A 21689-nucleotide genomic window follows, 5' to 3' on the forward strand; every position below is an offset into this window, starting at 1 on the left:
CCAGTTCTATTGTCCATCAGAGGCAGATTTGTTTCACTGGCACTGGCCCACAGCTCCAGCTCTCCACGAGAAGCAAGGAGAGGAGCTTGGCTGAGGCACAGCATTGCTGAGGAAAGGCCCCACTACCCAACTCCACCTCTTCCTCCTGTGTTCTTGCTTTTCCCTTTCTCTTCCTTTAAGTTTACCTGCCTTTCCAGCCTCTTCCAGGCTTTTCTGCTCCCTCCCAGCTGCCTCAAGCAGCAGGTCTCCTGCCCAGCACACTGCCCCCAGGCAGTTCCATCAATGCGCCTCTGGGCCCACAGCACAGAAACCTCTGGACCATTGGTCCCTGAAGCAGAGAATTCATTCTCTTTTGTTGTAAAACTAAATCTCAGCACCACTTTGTTTGGAAAAGGCTCCAAACCCAGCTGTCTGTGGCCTCCCTGCAGCCCTTCCACCCTGGGAAAGCTGTGCATGTCCTCTGTAGCTGTCCCATATCTACACTCCAAAGTCCTCAATCCATTGCCAGGAGACAAAACCCATCTTGGCATGCCCTGAAGATAAGGCTGAGCTTTTCAGCTGCTCTTGCACTATCAGCAGAAGAGTGCATTAGAAGCCCAGGTTATTCATTTTATTAAAGAGCATCTTCTACTAGCACAAAAGTGATGGATCCTGCTAAGCACACTCGGGTAGAGAAACAAAAAGTAAAAAGGACACATCTCAATCAGAAAATGCAACAAAAACTGTGGCTTTCTGGCACTCCCTAAAGATGCGAGAAGTTTCGCCGTTTTCATTGGCATTTCGAACAGAGGGAACCAAACATGAGCAAACTGATAATAAAAACATGCCTGAGAAAGACAAACCAGGTAAAGGGGGAGATTATAATCTCACCCTCCAGTAAAGTTCTTTTCACCTTCAATCCACTCAGTGTAGAGATAATCTTGCCACTGGAGACCACAAAAGAAAAGTTATTTGCATATAGAATAGGCTCACAAAAAATTAAACTGCTGTGCAAAACCAGAGCTTATTATGCAAGGAATGTGATAAGCTAAAACATACAAAAAATCCTCCTCAAGATCTGAGCAACATGAGCTAAAAATACCTCTATTGCATGTCATTTACAAATTCAAAGGGTTGTTTAGGCTGTGTTTAGATTGTGATCAAACAACACTCGATATAAATGTTTTTCCACTTATGATTAAAGACAGTGCTGGATTTTAGGTGTTCTGATTGCTTTCCTCACTTCATTTTTATTGCTATTTTTAATTTGCACTTGATGTTCCCTACAACCTTCCTGAAAGCAAACAGCAGTGCTGGGAGGGCAGCAAAGTCCATCTCTTGTTCCTCCTGACAGGACAGGAGGGATGGCCCAGGAGCAGCCCTGATTTACACACCAAGGGCTGGTCCATGTCCCTGCTCACACACCTGCCCTGCAGGGCCTGGGACAGGCAGCCACCTGCACACCCCTCTCCAGTGCTCCCACAGCTGTTAAATGTCACAGATCTCTTGTGCCAAAGGGTTTCTACATCCCAAACTTCCCAAAACTCCAGGTGTTCAGCACTCCAGTGGTGTCGCACCACGGGGTGGCATCATCCCCTGCATGGCCCAGCACTGGGACAGGTAAAAGCCAGCACGGGGCAAGTGTCCTGGGGCTGCACATCAGAAATGCTGTGCAGGTGCCAGGGCAGGTGAATTAAGAGTCTCAGCATAACTCTTCAAACTTTTCATTCTTTCCAACTGCAAAGAACAGAGCTCAGTCCGTGATGAAAAATTCTTGAACGTAAATTATCATCATTTTTCTGTTACATAACATGATTTATCCGAAGCATGCACTGGGCTCATCCCAGTTTCCACTGAAGTCAATAGATTTAGAAGTGTTCAGCACCTCTGAAAAACCAGGACATGCTTATTCATGGGTATAATTTATGGTACCCAAATTAGAACATTCTGTCCTTAAGTTCCCAGTGCAGAACTCCTTCCCCTTCTCTATGGACATTAATGGAGCAACCCTGAAATTTACTCCCAGATCTTCAGTGGGATGCCCAGGACTGCTCAAACTTTAAACAAGCCCCACAAACATCTGAACTCCTGACTCTCGAGATCTCTTCTGCCCATCCACAAGGTCAAACTGGCTCCAGCCAAAATCTTTCCCTACACGAGCCCTTACCTCCGTGGGGTGTCAAGAAGGAGTAACTGCCAGAGATGCTCAAGGACATTTCAAGTTATGCACGAAGAGCAGCCATCATCTGGCAAGGACATGAGGAAAGCCAAAGCAGAAAGCAAAAGAGTAGGAAATCTACTGTACTGGAAGCTCTGCTCATCCTCATGGCCACTTTCTCAAGGAAGTACTATTAACAACCCCTCTTGATGTGTCCTTTGGACAGAGCTTTCATTCATTCCTTCAGGATGTGTTCACAACTTTGGTTGATCAAGGCTGGCAGCAAAAATCCAGTCACAGATTTTTCATTTCTTCAGAGCACAGCAAACATGGAAATCAAAACACAGCTCAGTCTTGCTCAAAACCCCTGGGATCTGTCCTGAGGCACTCAATTGAGGTGGCTGCTCATCTGCAGCTTCCTTGCAGTTGATGAACCACCAGGGTTGTGAAGAACCAGCCCTGGGTCATCTCAGGATGCTGAGGGGTTTGGGACTGCTACACAACCCAGGTATCCCAACCCTGCAGCCTCCTCCTGACATCCCAGTCCAGCAGCAGAGGCTGCGTGGCCTTTCCCCACACCTGTGAGACACACACAGAGGCAGCAGTCTGCCCGGTGCTGCCCTTTGCTTCTGTCCAGCCTCCCCTTGCTGACAGCCACAGCTCCCTGGGCTGCTTCCTCCCGAGGAAGCACCCAAGCGCTGGGAACAGTCCCATGGGCTCTGCTCAGCTGCATCCAAAGCGAGCAGAGAGTCCTTTTTCCTCTCTGCATTGCTGAGCAAGGCCTTTCCCACCAGGCACTGAGGACCTCCCCAGAGCTGTGCCGAGCAGGAGGCAGCGGGTCAGCCCTGGCAGCCAGAGCAGCATCACCCCCTCACAGCGTGGGGGAGAGGAGTGAAGCTCTGGGGCTGGGAACACACCCCAGCCAGTGGGAAGATGATATTTTCCTTCCACCAAATTAACAGATCTTGTTTTTCTCCCGTCCCCTGGGCCCCACACGGAGGATGGGCAGATGGATCCCGCCAATCACTCCATGCCACAGTTGCACCACACAAATGTGCTTGAAGGAAAACTCCTGCAGCACCCAGAACAGGGCTATTATAGGAGTCCAGAAACAACAGCTTGTGTGTTCACATGTCTATTCCAAGTTTCAGATTTCTTCAGAAAACAGGAGGCCAATCTAATCCTTTTGACTTTGAATCCCTCGGAGGAAGGCTGCCTAACGTGCTTGTCAGGCTGACAAGGAGACACAGACCTTGTCCCCCTCTGCTCTGCTCCAAACCAGGCTCCTGCCAGGTCCACTCCACATCCCCAGGCCCCAGAAGTCTAAAGGACTTCGCAAGAGATCTCTTTGCAGGTGATCAGACAGCATGAAATTCAATGATTAAAGAGAGCTGGCACATCCTTGGAAAGAGATACAAACCCAGAAACAGCGCTGAGTTTTGCAATTGCAGCATTTAAGTTAAAAAGAATCAGGCCAGAAGAATTATGTAAACTCAAGTTTTGTACAAGTTCCTAAACATAACAGTCCAGAATGGCCTAAATCTCACCTGAACACAATCCTTCTGGAACCCCTCAGAGATGTCATTTCTTCCCTTCATTCAAGCACATCAGATAATCTGGGACTTTGTGCACAGAGACACCCAGCAGCAGCAGTGATGAGATGGTACCAACCTTCAGAAGGAGCACTTGCTTAAAAAGAACTAATTTCTGGAACAATATCTCTCAATTTCTTTTTTCTTTCCTTTGTATCTTCCAGCACTGGGCCCTCTGAAGCCACCTTTGCAACCTGCCTTCCCCAGCTCCACGATGGAAAAAATACATCCTTACACCAAAGGTCCATTTAAGGGAACCATTTTTCTTTGGAAATTCTGTTCAGCCAAGGATCAGAGTTTACAAGGTCCCTCCAACCTCAAGGCAAATAAAGAGTTAACCCCAGGTCTTAGCCCAGCACATTTCCAGAGCAGTCAGCACATCCAGGCCATTTACCAGGGGACATTCGGTCCCTGGGGCGGCAACAGAGCCCTGCAGAACCCTTCCCTTTGCACCTCATTTCCATTTGTGCACACAGCCCACATCCCCTCATGCCTGTGACATCTCCACATTTAGGCATCCTGTAAAACAATGCACATTATCTGCTTTATCTACCTCTGTTCCAGGAACAACTTCCCCCTCCAGCCAAGCAACATATGGCCCTTAAGCATCTTCCCAGAGGGAAGCCTCTAGGCTAGAATTTGGATGACAAAACTGGAAAAAAAGTTGAGAAATTTCTGAACCAAACTTGTTTCGCAGAAGACTTCAGCCTGAACTGAAAAGTGCAATTAGCAAAATTAAAAAGCTTTTTCACCATTCTGCTAATTCAGGGAGAAAAGGTGATGGATTTCCTCACACCCTACTTGTTGTCCATGAACCTGTAGGGGCTGGGTCCTTCTCCAAGGCCTCAGACTCCCCAGAGGAGGAGCACAGTGCTGCAGCAGCTTCCTATGGCTGCAGCTTGATGTGCTCAACCATGACGTTATGGCAACGCTGAACCTGTTTCCTGGGAGGAGGTGTGGGAATGCTTTGTGAAGCTCAGTGATTCACCAGAGCACAATGGGGAACTGTTCTTTTCTATTTGCTAAACCATTACTACAGCTTTCTCACGTGCTCAGGTGATGCAACACTCAGAATCAGGCAGAAATAAACCCCCAGGAGACAGGAAATCCTTTCCATTAACCCCCAAGTGAAAGTGAACCCACAGCAGCTTCACACCAGCACAATGCACACAGCAAAGCCCCACAACAGCTGAAGGACCTTCTCCAGCTCACACAGCCTTAAATCCTGCACCATTTCTGAACAAGGAAGCCTCACCTTGGCAAGAGAAGAGACCTGTGAGTGAAACTGCAATGGGGTGACCCATGGTTGTTACCTTGGTGACACTGAAAACACCTTAAAGGTCTTTTCCAACCTCAAGGGTTCCATGAAGGACCAGATTCAAGCCTCACTTCCCAGAAGCTGTTTCTACAACGTGACCTTAAAAAAAGCTGACCAAAACCTTCCCCCAGTTTTCAAGTCCTGCTGGCCCTTAGGGAGAGTCTGAGTGGTGGAGCCCACTCACTCAGGGTAGTACTTACAATTTCTTTCGAATATAAAAAATTAAACCCACTGAAAATCAAAATTGACTGATTTCCCACAAAATTAAGGATCTCAACCAATACTTCAGGTACAGCTATGTCTAGAGTCCAGCACATCCTGCATAATGCAAAATTTCTGTTGCCTTCCCTGCTGCTCAGTCTGAGGGCAGGCGAGGCCACCAGAGGGTTTGAGGGGAAGACAGGCAGGGTCCTGTCCCTTTGCAGCTCTGTCCCCCAGAGTACAATGACCTGTTTATTGAGCCCAACACACGCGTGGGTGGTTTAACTTAAAAAAACCAGTATTAGGTACCATGTGTTACAAAGTAAACTTTTCACAGGAAGATGTTTCTATAGTAACTAATGTTTTTCTAGCCACACATTTCGCATCAGGGTTGCCATAGAAACAGAACTATAGAGATGTGTTCAGCAAATAAGTTGTCAATAGCTTTTCCCCCAGCCCCTGCACTCTACCCCTGTCAGCCTAAGGGTGATCACAGCACTCTGTGTCTGCCCTGGGAGACTCCAGTTGTTGTGGGAGTGTGGAATCCTCCCCGTCCATGTGAGGGCATCACCTCCCCCATACATGACCACACTTCTCAGAGCAAGTGAAATGCTCGGTTCTGGATCAGGTTAGAAATCCAGACAGCTCAGGGCTGTTGTACAGGAGAGTCTCAGTGAAACACCTTCACCTGCAGGAGAACAGTGAAATTACCCTGCTGGAAACACTGAGCAGTGGAACCTCAGAGGCCTCAGGGTGTTGCTGGGACGTGTCAAAGGGACACCAGCTCATGCCAGGAAGTCTGAATCTCCCTGGCTTTGAGCATATATTTAGGCTGAAGCATTCCCAAGGGTAACATACAGACTCCCACTCACCTCCAAGGAAAGTCTGCAAAAAGATCACAGCTCTAATCTGGCATTTACATAGTAGCTGGGATTTTAATTACTATTTGTTCAGTACCTCACCATTCATTCAGCAGCAGCCATTGGTACACCTTCAGGCCTGCCGCTGCTCCTGACCTTTGCTTTCCCTTCTTTCCCACTCTTCTGTTTCTCGCTTCTCTTCCCTGAAGTAGTTTTCCCTCTCAGCTCCCCCCACCCCAAACCCCCAACCCACCAATAGGAAATGCTAATATTCATTTACACCAGCAGCCCTCGCAGGCTGCTCTCTGCCTTGCCTTCTCCTAGGAAGAGCCTTTGCTCCTCCAGGCAGCTTTGGGCATCTCATTGCTGGCTCAAACACCAGAAACCCAAACCCCACATCCAGAGATGCCACCTGAAGGAGAAGAAGCTGTAACCGACTCTTGCACCAGGCACCAATCAGCTCCAAATTTATCAGCACATCTGCAGTGTTTCACAGCTCTGTCCTCTCCCAGGCCCTTCAGACAGAACCTGGTGAAACAGCTTGAAGCATTTTATGTGGGAGGCAAAGGAACAATTGCTCAAGTGCCATTACGTTTAGGTTCCAACTCAAAACCAGCTTAAAAACCACAAAACACACATGATGCTGAGACCTGAAGAGAGTGTGACTGAAATTCCCTTGCTAAGTCCCTGCCAGTGGTGGCCCCAATGCCTTTAACTGGGGCATGTCCAGGCTCAAAGGGCAGCTGCTCAAGCACTGCCCAATTCCTGTTTCCACAAGTGCTTCCAGTGCTGGTTTACACTCCCAGCACGTTCCCCGTGCTTGGGATGTTGAGATGCAGGGCTTGGTGCTGCCACACGGCATCTGCCCTTAATCCAGGCAGAAATAAGTGTCAGTGCACTATAGAGGTTTGGTGCAGACGGACCTGGTGCCCCTGGTAGAAGAGGCATTTCTGCTCCATTCTTTAGAGAGATCTACATGAAAATATCACACTGGGGTATGTGATAAAATCTGGTTTTTCAAGCTCATCCTCCAACCTGCAGCAGCACTGGTTTGAGTATTTTAAATTATTTCATATTTCTGTAACTATGCAATGGCATAACACTGAATATGACACCCTCCCTATTTCACACTCTGCCCCCTCCTACCTGCTACGAACAGAAGGAGCAGCAATACAGCTCTGGTGCTTCATTCCGAGGTGTTACAACAAAACAGTCCAGATTCAACCATCTTTAAGGAATAATTTTCAGGAGCAGAGTGATGGTGTCCTTGTTCCCACTAAAGACTCAACAGAATAACCTAAAATAAATAAAATTTACCTGGGATAGCTCGTAACTGGGGTTTTGAAGGAGCCATGTACCAGGTATGATGGTAAGGAAATATCTGAGCTTCAAAAAATACCACCAGAATTGCAAAATAACATTTTATGGGCTTGGGCAACAATTGGAGAGTGACCTTAAAACTCCTCTGCTGACAGATTGTGAGTTACAGTGAATTTTACTAATTCATATATACAGGTCCTGCTCACCCTGGCCTCTCTTTGCTTGCAAAGCCCTAGGCTGGAATCTGCTCAAGCCAGGAGTTGCTTGCACATGCCCAGGAAATGCTAAATATAAACTGGACAACATGCAGACAAATCATTTTAATGGACTTTTTAGGTCAAGGTCCAAGTCTTCGTTTGCACTTGAAGAGCACCAAGTGAACAGTGAACTCCTGTCCCAGGTACAAGTCCTGGAGCACTACGGCAACTCAGAACCGAAGTCTTGCCCAATCCAAAACATTCTAAATCTGTAGCACTTAGGAACCATTAACATCCTCTCTAATAAAGACAGAAAACAAGCCTGCTAGAATTACCTCTTACATCATCATATTGCCCCATAGCTCTAAATGTCTCCTTTTGTCACTGTTTCTGAAGTAGGTCTTCAAGGGCACTGCCTCTTGGATGAGACCGTTTCCTACGAGTCCTTCAAACACTTGAGATTCTTTAATGAGTAGAGGAGCAATCTGTAAATCAGCAACTGCAGTGGGATCATTTCACTATAGTCTTCTCATAGACTGGACAGACTTTGGGTCAAAAGGGCCAAAAAGAAATGAAGTACAAGACCAAAAAAGGTCCTCACTAACAGGCTTCTCACATTCCAATGTCGTCCAACATTTCCTAGCAAGCTCAGTTATTTCATGCAGTAACCCACAAAAATAAAAACCCACTGGGATTACAGCTAAGGCCTTTTTGCCCTCTCCTTTTCAGCTGTGTCTCAAAAGAGGCAATACCTGAACTCGCTGCCTGAGGGCAAGGATCCACTCCCCAAACTGAGAGGAGAGCAGCAGAATCACTATGAAATGCACATTTACATTTGAATCACATAGTGCAGGAGCATTAGCTTCTCCAAGGATTATTTCCTTGGCATCCAAGGTCACGCTAATGAATAACATCAACAGAGGTGAGCCACAAGATTTGGGTGAAAGTTTGAGTGTGCAAAGTACTGAGTGTGCTGGAGCACCTCCCAGCAGAGATCTCTTGGCTGTTGAAGTTTAATCACCAATGACCAGAGCTTAACTCTTGAACCAAAATGATCCCAAGGGCTGCACGGTCAGTCACATGTGTGCCTTTACCTCACTCGTTCAGCTCTCAGTTACAGGGTTAAAACACACATTCAGTCCCTTGAGATCCAACATTCCATCCAGAGATTTCAGCTGCTCTAACGCTTGGCTGTCACAGGCGAAGGTGTTAGGCAGGTCTTGTGCCCACCTTTCTTTTGAGGACAGGCTGATTCTACTTTTAGATTTCTTTATTCCAAACAAATAAAATTCCAGATGCTTCAAAATTCTTCATAACCTCCACCCCAGGTAGGTTCCACCTACACCAGCCCCTCTTTGGGGGGTTGCCAGCAGTGATCCAAGCTGTGCTGCCGTTCACATGCTCTGGGTTTGGCTGGAAAGAACACTGCCCTGCAGACAAACCCTTTTTTCTCCCACTGGAAATACAAAGCACCAGCTTCTCATCCCTTGCACAGACAGCTCAAACTCCCCATGTTTGCACCCACAGAAGACCCCCAGGTCCAGCCCAACCCAATTATCTGCTCGGTCACCTCTTCCCATCCATCAAACACTGGAATAATATCAGTGTTTGAGAGTCACTCCAAGCTGATGGAGGGTTTAGTGTTGAATTGTGTTTCAGAAGTTGGCAGCATCTGAGCTGCCACTCTGCTCATTAAATCAGGGAAATGAGATGGGGTCATTAGAGCTCTCCTTAACTAGGCAACAATCAGGGGCTCACAGAGCTCACTTAAAAACACAGAAGGTGCCCTTAGAAAAAGAGTGGAGTTTGGTTCTGGGTAGGACCATTCCCCAAGCAAAGAGAAGCAGTAATGAACACAGGAAAAAAAAAAACCAAAACAGCCTCTCAAAAGCACAGAAATGCTTCAGAAGGGCCCCCCTTCGCTGCAGCTCCTGCTCATGAGTGGCCAGAAGCAATTCCTGTAACAAAATTAGCTTTTCCAAATGGCAAAACCAGAAGGTGGCAAACTGTGACTTATTCCGAGGCTCATACACTAACAAAACCTCATGTAAGCATTTTCTTTAAAAATTATTATTAGGAAAACCTTAAGCACGCAGGCTGGAAAATACTTACATTCTTAATACAGATGAAAACTTCTACCCTGAAGTCCACTCGCACGAACAAACAGAATAACAAAGCAGGTGATATTTCCTATTAGCAATCTCCACTGGGTATTTTTGTAACTCTTGAGAAGCAAACCAGTAAAAAAAAAAAAATCAAGCCTGTTTTGTTAAGATGGTGAATAAATTGGATGCTTGTTAAGCTCTGATTGCTTCTTAAATATTTGGCTAGACATGAATTTCTCGAGAGAAGGAGGTTTAAGGACTTTTCAGTCCTGTGAGACCTGAATACAAAGCCTATCTTGTAAAATACCCTCCTGCTTGTGTGAAGTCTCACAGAATCAGCTTAACTACTGAGACTGGACTGAACTCACTGTGCCACCAGGCTCAGAATCCAAATACGAAACGCTCATTCAGAGTTGGGCTTCTTGAGTTACTGTAGACCCTCCCCCTCCCCCACCTCCCCTTTTATTCTTTTAATTCCAGTAAATTCCATGGCCTTGTTGCCTACACCCAGATTATCCCAGTGATCAGAGGCCTTGGGTCTCCAGATGGATTCACCCTCCCAGCCTGCAGCTGTGTGAGCACATGGATGCCCTGCACAGGTTTGTTCCAGGAAAATGGATTATCCCAAGACCTGCTGCTGCCTTTTTCTGTGGTGATTTTGCCCCAGCAGGCACAGGAACTTTGGAAACACCTGGGGACAGCTGATGTTCAGGATGTGAACAAAGAGGAGAAAACAAAGCACTAATGAAAGCCAATTTTACTCTCTTGCAAACAAAAATGGACGATACCCTTCCACAAACTCCCACCAGCCACCCACCATTCCCCTATGCAAGGAGCTGATCTGGCACCAGGAATGTTCCTACCAACTTCCCCCTTTCACCTCTGTGAGTGTCTGCAGCTAAGGAATGGGTGCTTCTCCAAGTCAAAAAGGCTCCAAAGGGTGTCAAACCCCTAAACCCAGCTGCAACTGTACTGCTGCCATCACAAGAGCTATAAATAAATCTCAAATCACGAAAACTCTCATGTCAGTATAATGTCAAACAAGTTTGGACAGAAAAGATCAGCCTCTCTGGGGTTGCATGCTTGGTTCTAATAGCACTGACTGCCTGGTAACAAGATGAAGAGCTCTTATGAAAAGAGACAAGCAGCAAGAAATTGTATTATGTACAAATACCCCCCTTATTGACAGCACTTATCTGCAGGACCGAGGTCTGCACAGAGAAAGGGAGTTAAAAGCTCTGTTATCATCAACAATGGCTCTGCCTTCTGCACCAGAGGGATTTGTGGAGGGTTTCTGCCTCCACTAAAGCCAAGAACAACATTAACTCTGCTGGAACCAGGTCCCAGCTGCAGAAACATTGCTGCTGTACCTGTCCCACGTGTTTGCACAGGGATAAAGCAGCAGAGCTTCACAAGGAAACCACTGACCAAGTGCAGCTTTTCTGCAGCAGAGCCTCCACTCCCACATTGCCACACTCCCCACACAGCAGCTGGACCAGATAAGTGCTTCCTTTGTACCAGCAACAGCCCTGCAAAGTCTCTCTCAATCCTCAGGCCTGAGGGACCAAGGTTGTGCAAAAGGAGAGAGTTTGGCAGCGCAAGAAAAAGCAGCAGTTCAGACTTGAATTTTAAACCCCCTTTATAACACCCTTACCTGCACTGTGATGTCCTCGCTTAATCTCCCAGACTCAGGAGCAGCTTGTTCAAGTCTGGTCTACTCAGTCTCTTCTTATGTGAGGAACTGAAAATTGATGGCTGTGCGTGCTCCATCCCAGACATTCCAGAGTTCCAAGGCTTGGCCTGAATTTTAAGTGTTAGTGGAGTTTAAAAAAATATAAAATAAAAAACTGGTAAAGTGAGACCAACACACGGCATGGAAGAAAGCAGCACTGTGAGTCTTTCTGGGAAAGAAAGCACAGGGAAGCAGGAAGAACACATGTCCCCCCACACACACACACACACACAAAAGATATTGCTTTCAGCTGTTCAGAAATGAGGGTTAATTACCCCTACACAGCTACAGGTGTGACCTGTAAATGCAGAAGTAAAAAGCTGATTTTTAAAGAGAAATCAACATATTCCTCTGAGAAGCAAAACAACTTCAAGCCCTTTTAAACAGGAATATCTTTAACTAGCCCCCAAAATAATCTGAGGACTGTTGAGCCAGCAGTGGCACAGCCCTGCTGCTGCTGGGAGTCCATGGAGCAATATCCTGCTGTCTTCCAGAATTTGTTTCCCAAGGTTGTCTTAAAGGTCTAAAGAAAAATCTAAGAGACTCCTATTACAAAAATACCTTTTCAAATTCCTGCTTAAATCAGCTGGACATGCTTTGGATTGGGGTGGGTTATCCTCGCCCGTTTCCTTCGGATGAGGAACATTTTTATACCCAGTATTTCCCAGGGCTGTCCTGTGAGGATGTGAACACCCAGCCCCGTTTCCTTCCAGCAGCTCCCAGCACAGCTCCCCCCTCTCATCAGGCACTGGGACTCTGCTGCCTGTAGGGAAGGTGATGTCCAGGGGAGATATTGAACATTTAAAACTCTTTGCTTTTGTTTCCCGACCTTCTGTAAACAGCAGCAATGCTGTGGAGTCACCAAAATGTTGTTACAGAATACGTTTTTCAGCATTCCCAGGAAAGCAGAGCTGGAAGCCCAGAGGGGGAGCAGCCACACTCCCTGATCTTGGGCTTCTTTTCTCCTTCTGAATCCACAGCCCCAGTGGGACCAGTGGGAGCTGGATCTTCAAAGGAATCCAGGCTTGTGCCAATGATAACCAACCATACAAACCCTCCATTCTCCCAGACAATCCATATTAACATCCACTGCTAATGGAGACAACTCTGGGCTGCCCCAGATCCTCTCACAGCCACAATGCCACATCCCTGCCATGGGGACAGAGAGCTGCACATCTGGATCCACAGGGGCACGCCTGGCAGCAAATGAAAGCAGCAATACTACATTTTTTGTCTTTTTTCTCCCACAAATCCCCATCTGAGGAGCAGTTAAACTGTGACTCTCACCACTAACCCATCTATCTCCCTTAAACAAGAAGATATGTAGTAAACAAGAAAGAGGGAAGAAAGAAACCAGTGAAGTTTTACAGCTTAGAAAGCATAATTAAAATAAAACAACCCCTTTTAGAGAAACACTAGATACACATGCAGCCCTTTTGTATAATCTGCTGTTTGACAGCATCCTTAAACTAAGTAAGATCGCTAAAAGCAACACTAAAATTAAAGAGCAAATATATGGGAGTGAAGTAGATTTCATGACAACACCAGGGAAGAAAAACTAAAGTTGTTGGTCAGAATGACAGGGTTTTGTTTAAGAACACATGTACTGCTTTGTAGCTGGGAGAAGAAAAATTGATTTTCCAGACACTGCAATAAAACATGCCAGGAACCCAGAGCAAACCAAGAAAACACCAGCTGCAGCTGGATAATAAAGCATCCCAAATTTTCCATGTATGCCCATGTACGGCAGGAAGAAATTACCCTGCACTTAACTTTGCTCCCTCTGTCACAGGTCAAAGGACAAGAAACATTAATAGAAAGCAGAATTAAGTATCAGAACCCCTGGGCATAGAGAATTACCATCAGGGAGGAGCTGATGAGCAGCCTGGGACCAGCATCCAGTGCCTTGCTTAGTCCTGGGCAGCAGCCACGAGCAGTAACCCCTGTGAGCCCAGCAGGGATGGGATGGATTGTGAAAAAGAGTGCAAGGAAAACTCCTTCTGGATGGAAACCCCATCCTGAGCACTGGGACTGACTCGTAACTGGTGACAGAAAGTTTGCTTCAAGGCCTTAAGTTCACAAATATAAAAGAGAATGACAAGAAAACATAATTAACTCCTTTTGTTTAATAATTGGCTTATCCTTTTTTTGCTGTTTTTCATAGAGTTTAAAAGCTACAAAGAGAATAATGCTGAAAAGAACTGGGGAAACTGCAACTCACCTCAGAATGGATCAAGCATTGTGGTATTTCCCACTTGGGGGTTATTTTTATCTGGATTTTCCAACCCTGATGTGACATCATGCCTTGATGAGGTAAAAAATCTCAGAATGAAGAATGTCCTGCATACTTTCATGAACCCACAGTGTAAACCTGCCAGTCACCCACAAGGTAAACATTTCCAGCATCCCTAATTTATGCAGAAGTATAAATTCCAGTTCAGAAGTGACTTTGTTACACACAGTGAGCATTGAGAAGATGTTAGGCCCTGGAAGATGCAGACAGGCACATACTGGAATTTTCTAAGGTATCTACCAATTCCATCATATCCAAAATTACATCAAGTAATTACCCTAATGGTAAGAGGAAGCTGACTGGAGCTACTGTTGCTCTATTCTCCAAATATGGCTTTCATAATGGCTGATAAAGTATTCTTAATTTTGGTGCTGGCCAAAAATGTGGCACATAATTTAACACTGATTTGATCATCATTATTACAGCACGCACACATTTCAGGAAAAGTTGGAAAAACCAAAGTAGTATGGAAAATACTTGATGAAGATCTCCAGCCCTCATCAGCGATGGAGAGGAAGGCTCAGTGAGAGCTGCACAGGGTGGGGGAAGGTGCAGAAGGAATTTGCACATGGAGATGGATAACCGTGGATTTGGGTCCACTCTCAAAGTGCCCCTCAGATTGTCACTCATGAGAATGTGCACCCACAGACCAGGCTCCTGAACTCAGCCTATATCAATAATTCAGTTGACATGATGACAGTATTAGCCCCATTAATAATTCACAGGTGCCTATAAAAATATTCAGAACATTTTTATCCACACCTCTGACATGCAAACCATTCCCATGGGTGACACCCACACCTGATTCCCAGTGTGGAAATACCCCACTGCCTCCAGGATCACAGAATTAAACATGGAGCATGTTCTCTTCCCCGGAGAACAGTTGATGCCTTTCAATATCCCAGTTTTCTATTCATTATTAATCCTTTCCAGATCATTTCTCAAGCTAATAGCTCCCCGGTTACACATAGCCCTGGTGACTCCTAAGAGCAGTGAGCAGCTCCATACAGAAAGCCCCGGACACGCCCGTTTTCCCTGCATAAAGCCCTTCAGTGACACAGTCACCTGGGCTCCTGCGTTTTTGTACAAGGGGTCTCAAGCAAAGAGGAAAGAAAGAGGAGGGAAATTTGGCTCCTGACACATGATACCTGTTCAGCACAAGCAGCTGCAGCTGGGGGCTTTCCCTGGCACTTATCTGTGTCCTCTGGAGCGGTGCCTGAACAAGGAGCACCAGAAACACAACTCTCTATTGTCATCTCAGGTGCAATGTGAATGCAGCACATCAAACCACTTCTGGCTGGATTATTTAGCAGTAATGTCAAATAGGAGTTGTTAAATGAAGTGTCTCACTGAGAACACCGATGTGTGATGACTAAAAAGAGACTAAATCACTTTTGCCACATCCTACCAGGATAACACATGGCCCAGTTTATTGGCCAAGTCTTCACCAGCCCCCCACAAAACCACACAGCAACTGCTCCAGAACATGAGCCTGGCCTGGCCTGGGTACACAAACATAGGAAATACACCACACAGGGCCCTTTATTTATTACATTTCTTTCACCAGTGCATGAGCAGAATAAGACACAACATTCACGTATTGGGCATCACTTTTCCTCCTTGTGCAGGTGACTGTGTGCAGTCCGGGTGCCTGTCACAGATCTTCCCCCTAAGGAGATTTGTTCCTGCCTGCTGGGAGCCCCTTTCCCTGGGGCCTGAGATTGAGCACTTTGATCTTCCCCACATCCAGGCAGGAGCTCCAGTTAAACACCTGTCACCTCATCGGCTCCCTGGGGAAAATTTGATCTCAGGGTGTTTAAGTGAGTCCCTTGCACAGGTCTGGGAACATCAGATCCAGCAAAGCTGCTGGGCTGGGGTTTTCCCAGCAGGTTTTACAGAGGTTGCCAGTCCTGGCTGCAGTTCCTCATCCGGGCAGAAAGGAGGGATGGATCCCAAGGGATGGATCCCAAGGGTTGGATCCCAAGGGTACAAAACACTCCCAATCCCGCTGGTTTGTGGCTGTCTGCTGTGGGAGGTCAGGGAGATCCCAGGAGAGCAGCAAAGCCATTGCACATGGACAGGGATGTTTTTGGGACACCCCAAGTGGCCTGAGACGTTGATCTATGGAATGAACATTTCCCAGCTGTGGTTTGTACACCCTTCACATGAGCACAGAGGTGCAAGGCAATGTAGGTTTGTTGTTCTACACCTACTGATGCTGACAGGCTATAAATAGGATAAAACAGAATTCACAGAAAGATTTCTGGAAACCTACTTAAAAATCTGAACCATGTTTGTTTTATTTTCAGTCTACATCCCTAAGTAAATAAAGACTGCACAGAATGTGTGTAATCTGCAGCGGTGCCTAAATCAGCCTTCTTCATTTGCATCTTTTCCTTTCAACTTCTGAGGTACATTTTTATGCAGAGGAAAAAAAAATAAATGTTACTTTCATTCTCCTTAGGCCCATTTTTGTACTTTTCCATGACAAATTTTTCTTTTAACTTGGAGTCTGGGAAAGAGACTGAAAAGCTTTTTTCTAAAGGCTGAAACCTCATTGTCAAAGTAAAATGAAATCATCCAGTTGCACAAATCTAGAGTTTTTTTGTGAGTATAAACCTCTAAAGCAGTAGTGGTGGAGCTGTTGTTCAGAACCAGTGCAGCAGGTAGTGATGGTAACGAGCCTGCTGCTGACAGAACCAAGCAGAGATAATTTAGCACACATCTCTTTTTATTCTTGCTGTTTGAGATGGCCCAGTCTCTATAGCAGCCCTGCTGTGGATAAATATTGCCTTTGTTTCCTTTCCTTCCATGGGTAAATTTACTTTTTCCTCTTTAGATAGCAGCTCTCATCCTAGACTCTGCCTGTCATGTGGGCCAAATTCACCCTGGAGTGAGCTTTCCATCTCATGAGAAATTTAGTCAGGAAAATATCGGATTAAAAAAAAATTAAAGCAAACCTGAATCTGTTATTATTATTCACTTTAACTAGAAAGTGTTACAGGCATAAGAAAAACAATATCTGTGGGCCAGTAAGACGAGAATCATCCCCAAATATTCTGAACTTGGGTAGAATGTGGTCCAGCATTTGTTCCTCCAAGTGTGTTTGCAACTTACCTGCCCTGGCCCTAAGCTGGGAGGGCAGCATTTTGCAGAATTTGGGCCTCTTGATATTGTACAGCACAGCTGGAGCTCCTCCTGCCCCAGAAATCCCCTTTTCCAGAGTGGCTCTTGTGGTCATGGCCAATGACTGGGATTGGCAATCCCGGTCCACATCCAATCCAGAGAAGTTCGCACAGGGATCCAGGATCCAAGGAATCTTGCCTGAGGAGCAGCAGCTCTGCCCATGGGAAGCACTCAGTGCGTGGGAGTGCTGCTAAGGACCCTGGAATTGTGCTTTGCCCACTCTCTCCTGGGACAGCAGGACCATGGAGACCCCTGGAGCTGCTTGGCCATGGATCCGCTCAGCTCCAGACTCCAGGTGGTGTTTCCTGTCCCCTCCTTGCTCCATGGATCATCCCCCTGGCATCCTGCCCCCTTTGTCATCACTGATTATAATTCCAGCTTGATGAAAAACTTGTTCTGAGTCATGGCAGGGAGTAACTGTATGGTTCTAGAGGTTTCATTTGTACCTGCCAAACCTCGGGCTCACAGTGCACTGGGAAAGGGTTCAGTGACAGAGACAAACAAATCAGCCCTGCTGGAAACTTCAGATGTGCCAGGATGTCTCCATCCTATTATGTGAAAAATGTAAACAATAAGAAGATCCTGCATTCAAGAGGAGTGCAGGGAACTCTGGGACAGATGTGATGGGTCCGTTGAAATGAGCTTTATTTACTGGAAGGGATTTTCAGGAGGTATTAGGAACTGGTTAAAAATGCAATAAACTCTGCTCAGGGCAGCACCCTGGGAAGTTGGGCTAGAGGAGATCAGTAAGGAATCTGCCATAGGAGCACTCACAGGGAGTACAACACAGCTTCCTGTGGAATATCAGCAGGAGCTGGAACTATCCAGGCAGCATGGAAAAAACTGGGAAGCTTTTCCTGCCCAAAGTAGCAAGAATTAGCATTCATGGTAGAATGCTGCAAGATTTTAGCCTCACTGGAGGATCCATCTCAAAGCCTGGGGGTGACAGAGCAGGTGGGAATGGGCTGTGTATGGGATGGACGGGTGAGAATGGGACATGGGATGAACAAGGAAGGAATTCTGCTTCTACAGAGAGGGCTGGACAGGCCCCAACCCCTCACAGGGCTCTAGGGCTGCAGCTCCACATGCAGATAAAACCATTGCATCAGCTCTTAACCAGTAACTGTTGCTCACAGCAGGACACAGAAGCATTTTCCAGGAATTAGAAAAGTTATCATTTACTCAGAACGAAGTCATACTCTGAGTGCAGCAAATAATTATTGCTGCCCGCAATGCAGCATCAGGGAAGTTTTTAACAAGTCATTATGTGGTGGCTTTCAGAGGGAGCTAATTGGATGTGTCTCCAGGTCACTGCCTAAGTACTCCTACTTCCAGCTAGAGAGGAAAAGACCAACTGCAATTTCTGTAATTAAAGCTGCAATCGGTGTTTGCTCAATGTCCTCCTGACAGACCCCAGCCCAGCACAGCGAGCTGTGCAATTGCACCCCTGGAATTGGATCTACAAGCCAAACCCTGGGCAGGGTGTCAGTGTCTCCCTTCAGCTCAGCCTGCCTCACCCCTGGAAGCAGAAAGCTGTGTCCGTATCTGTATCCCTGTCCATGTCCCTGCCCCTGTATCCCTGTCCATGTCCCTGTATCCCTGTCCATGTCCCTGTCCCTGTCCATGTCCCTGTCCCTGTCCATGCCCCTCTATCCTTGTCTATGTCCCTGTATCCCTGTCCATGTCCCTGTATCCCTATCCCTGTCCCTGTATCCCTGTCCCTGTATCCCTGTCCCTGTCCATGTCCCTGTATCCCTGTCCATGTCCATATCCCTGTATCCCTGTCCCTGTATCCCTGTCCCTGTATCCCTGTCCATGTCCCTGTATCCCTGTCCCTGTCCCTGTATCCCTGTCCCTGTCCATGTCCCTGTATCCCTGTCCCTGTCCATATCCCTGTATCCCTGTCCCTGTATCCCTGTCCATGTCCCTGTATCCCTGTCCCTGTCCATATCCCTGTATCCCTGTCCCTGTATCCCTGTCCCTGTCCATATCCCTGTATCCCTGTATCCCTGTCCATGTCCCTGTATCCCTGTCCCTATCCCTGTATCCCTGTCCCTGTCCATATCCCTGTATCCCTGTCCCTGTATCCCTGTCCATGTCCCTGTATCCCTGTCCCTGTATCCCTGTCCCTGTATCCCTGTCCCTGTCCATGTCCCTGTATCCCTGTCCCTGTGTCCCTATCCCTGTATCCCTGTCCCTGTCCGTGTCCCACCGAGCTCCCAGCACAGACCCCACAGTCCACCCAGACCTGGCACTGCCAAACCCTGCTCTGGCCCCAGGGCAGAGCACGCAGGGCAGGAGGGGAAGGGGATCTCTGCCAGACAAAGGGAAAGTCTCAGGTTGTCAGGGCAGCCCACTGCAGACCCTTGGGAACACTGATGATTTATTAATTAACAGATCCTCGTTAACCAGAGCAGCCTCCGCTGAGCCTCCCTGGAGCGTTCTAGGCCCCACAGCTGCAAACACAACTGGCTTCTCCTGGCCTCTGAGCACAGCTCTGCTGCACAGAGGGTTAGAGCACGAACACAACCCTAATGCTGCCCTACAAGTGCTTGTGTTCATATAAACACAGAAACAGGACTTACACCAGAGCCTGGAAGAGAGCTGGACCCGACCATTCCATCAGCTCTGGATGTTCAGAAAGCCGTGGACACCCTGGAACTTCGTTCTTGTGTTGTTCTCGGCAGGCGAGTTGAACAAAATGCCAGAGATGAGAAATAACAAATCTAAGCCTCCCTTTGCTGGAGATAATCAGCTTCAGTCTCACCTCCACCACACTTCAAAGGCAAGCAGCTCCAGAAGGTGACCCCTCACACGCTGCTTGTCTTGCCAGAACTGTGTTAGCCTGTGGAATTCTTACAGAAGTGCCAGCGCAGCCTGAGCTGATTCATCCCATTTCCTCTTGGTTCTGTCTGTAGAGAGAGGTGTAGAGAGAGACTGGACAATGCTAACATGACTGCTCCAATTTTCTAAGGTACCAGGGACTGTAAAACCATAAACCAAGAGGAATGAGACTGAAAAACAAACGCAGCCAGAATTCAGTACAAAACACCCCTAAGCATATCCATAAAATCTACTGCCTGAATTAATTATTAAAGTAATTTTACACACTCTGCACCACAAACTGCAAAACTACCTAAGTGACTCCCAAATATCCCCAGCGAAGCACTTGTGAAAATCCCACACTGCAATTATGTTCTGTTCTGCGTCTCCTGGACATGAAACACTTTCCACGAGAGGACAGTTAAGTCACTTAGCGAAAGAGAGGAGATGGGATCTCTCCCCCACACACTGTGCTGGTGCTCCAGTGCCCATTTTCCAATTAAACTGGTCCGGTTTATCTGCCTGTCTGACAGAAAAAGAGTAGCAGCCAAGAACTCATTGATATCTTTTTTATCAGAGCACTGCTAAGCTAAGATTTGATCAGCAAAGCAATCAGACCTTGTTATAGCTATGACACGGCATTGCAGAGATGATTCAGAGACTGAAAATACGGAGATTTTTCTTACATTTGTATAAAATAAAATAAATCTTTACCTTTTGTAGTCCTAGAATGCCTGCAGATGCAGGGGAGTGACCTTAGAGTGTATTTGTTCCTGCAGAGGAACCATCCATTTGTGAGTTATTTCAACACATTTGTCAAGACAGTGCTGGTTTCTCTGAGAGAAACAACAAATGCTAACATTGTTCTTCAATTCCCAACAGCCACAAGATCCAAGAGAGAACTCAGTTGTTCAGTGCACCCTCCCAGCTGCCCTCCTTTGCCAGATTAAACACAGAAGTGGCAAAAAGCACAGATTTATTGGGCTCATGCTGGAAAATTACTCTTATTTGTTTTGTGGCAGCCTCCAGGAGCCACAGCAGCAGAGCCCATCCTCGCTGCATGAGGACAAACAAAATTCTCAGTGCTAATTAAACCACAATTTGCTCAAAATCTGAGCCAAAAAAGACACCAAGTAAGAGAGAACTGTGCTCATCTGTGAACTTGCCTTCTGTCCACACTGTGCCAACAGAGGAGCAAAAGCTCCAGATGCCTCGAGACCGACAGAGGTACAAAGGAGCCTCAGAGGCTGCCTGAGCCCTTGCCCAGGATGGAGCTGGGACCCCACACCAGTTCTCCCTGACTCCAAAGCAGTTCTGACAGGAATTTCAATGGGCAAAACAAGCAAGAAGTTGCCATGCCCGAATTCCAAAGGGTTGCAGCTGCAGCCTGCTGCTAGGAGGGCCCAATCAAACAGGAAATGCCAAAAAATACTATTCATTTCTAGATAAATCCATGAGCTTCGAAAGTTCAGTGAATGTGAATGACTAACCCACAGCAAACTGCCAGTGAGCAACCTGATCTTATTCTTATGATTTCTACAAGAATTTTTCTCAGAGCAGTATTTCATAAACTTAATAAGAAGGAAAAGAATCTTATTAAGCAGAAAGCTGGTCCACATTTTGTGGTAATTTTGCTGTAAGCAAGTCATACAGCTGAACAGTAATTAGGTATAATAACTGCATTATGCAAGTCTTGCTTCTTGTATATGGGGTTCCATTTCTGAATTATAAGAATCACACATTGGTTTAACTTTGAATTTATTTATATTGATTTTATCATGTACTAGGAAAGCTAAATCTCTCCATGAGATATTTTACCTGGCCTCTACTGCTTTTTCTTTTATTAACTGTTAATAGTTTTAGCAGTCATTGAATCATAATGAGATTAAATTAATAGTCTGGATTTAGCAAAATAGATGTTCAGG

General features: G+C 46.5%; 1 long non-coding RNA gene across 5 annotated transcripts in view; it reads right to left on the minus strand.

The window, feature by feature from the left end:
- Positions 1–19848, minus strand: part of LOC125334705 — a 97960-nt gene extending 78112 nt beyond the window's left edge. For all 5 annotated transcript variants that reach the window (XR_007207204.1, XR_007207203.1, XR_007207202.1 and 2 more), the window contains exons 1-2: positions 19527–19848; positions 11385–11530 (exon numbers count right to left, since the gene is read on the minus strand). This is a non-coding gene — a long non-coding RNA (uncharacterized LOC125334705). The remainder of the gene's footprint in view (positions 1–11384; positions 11531–19526) is intronic.
- Between the last annotated feature and the right edge of the window lie 1841 nt (positions 19849–21689).

This window comes from Corvus hawaiiensis, chromosome 17 (genome assembly GCF_020740725.1).
Source record: "Corvus hawaiiensis isolate bCorHaw1 chromosome 17, bCorHaw1.pri.cur, whole genome shotgun sequence".
Lineage (NCBI taxonomy): Eukaryota > Metazoa > Chordata > Aves > Passeriformes > Corvidae > Corvus > Corvus hawaiiensis.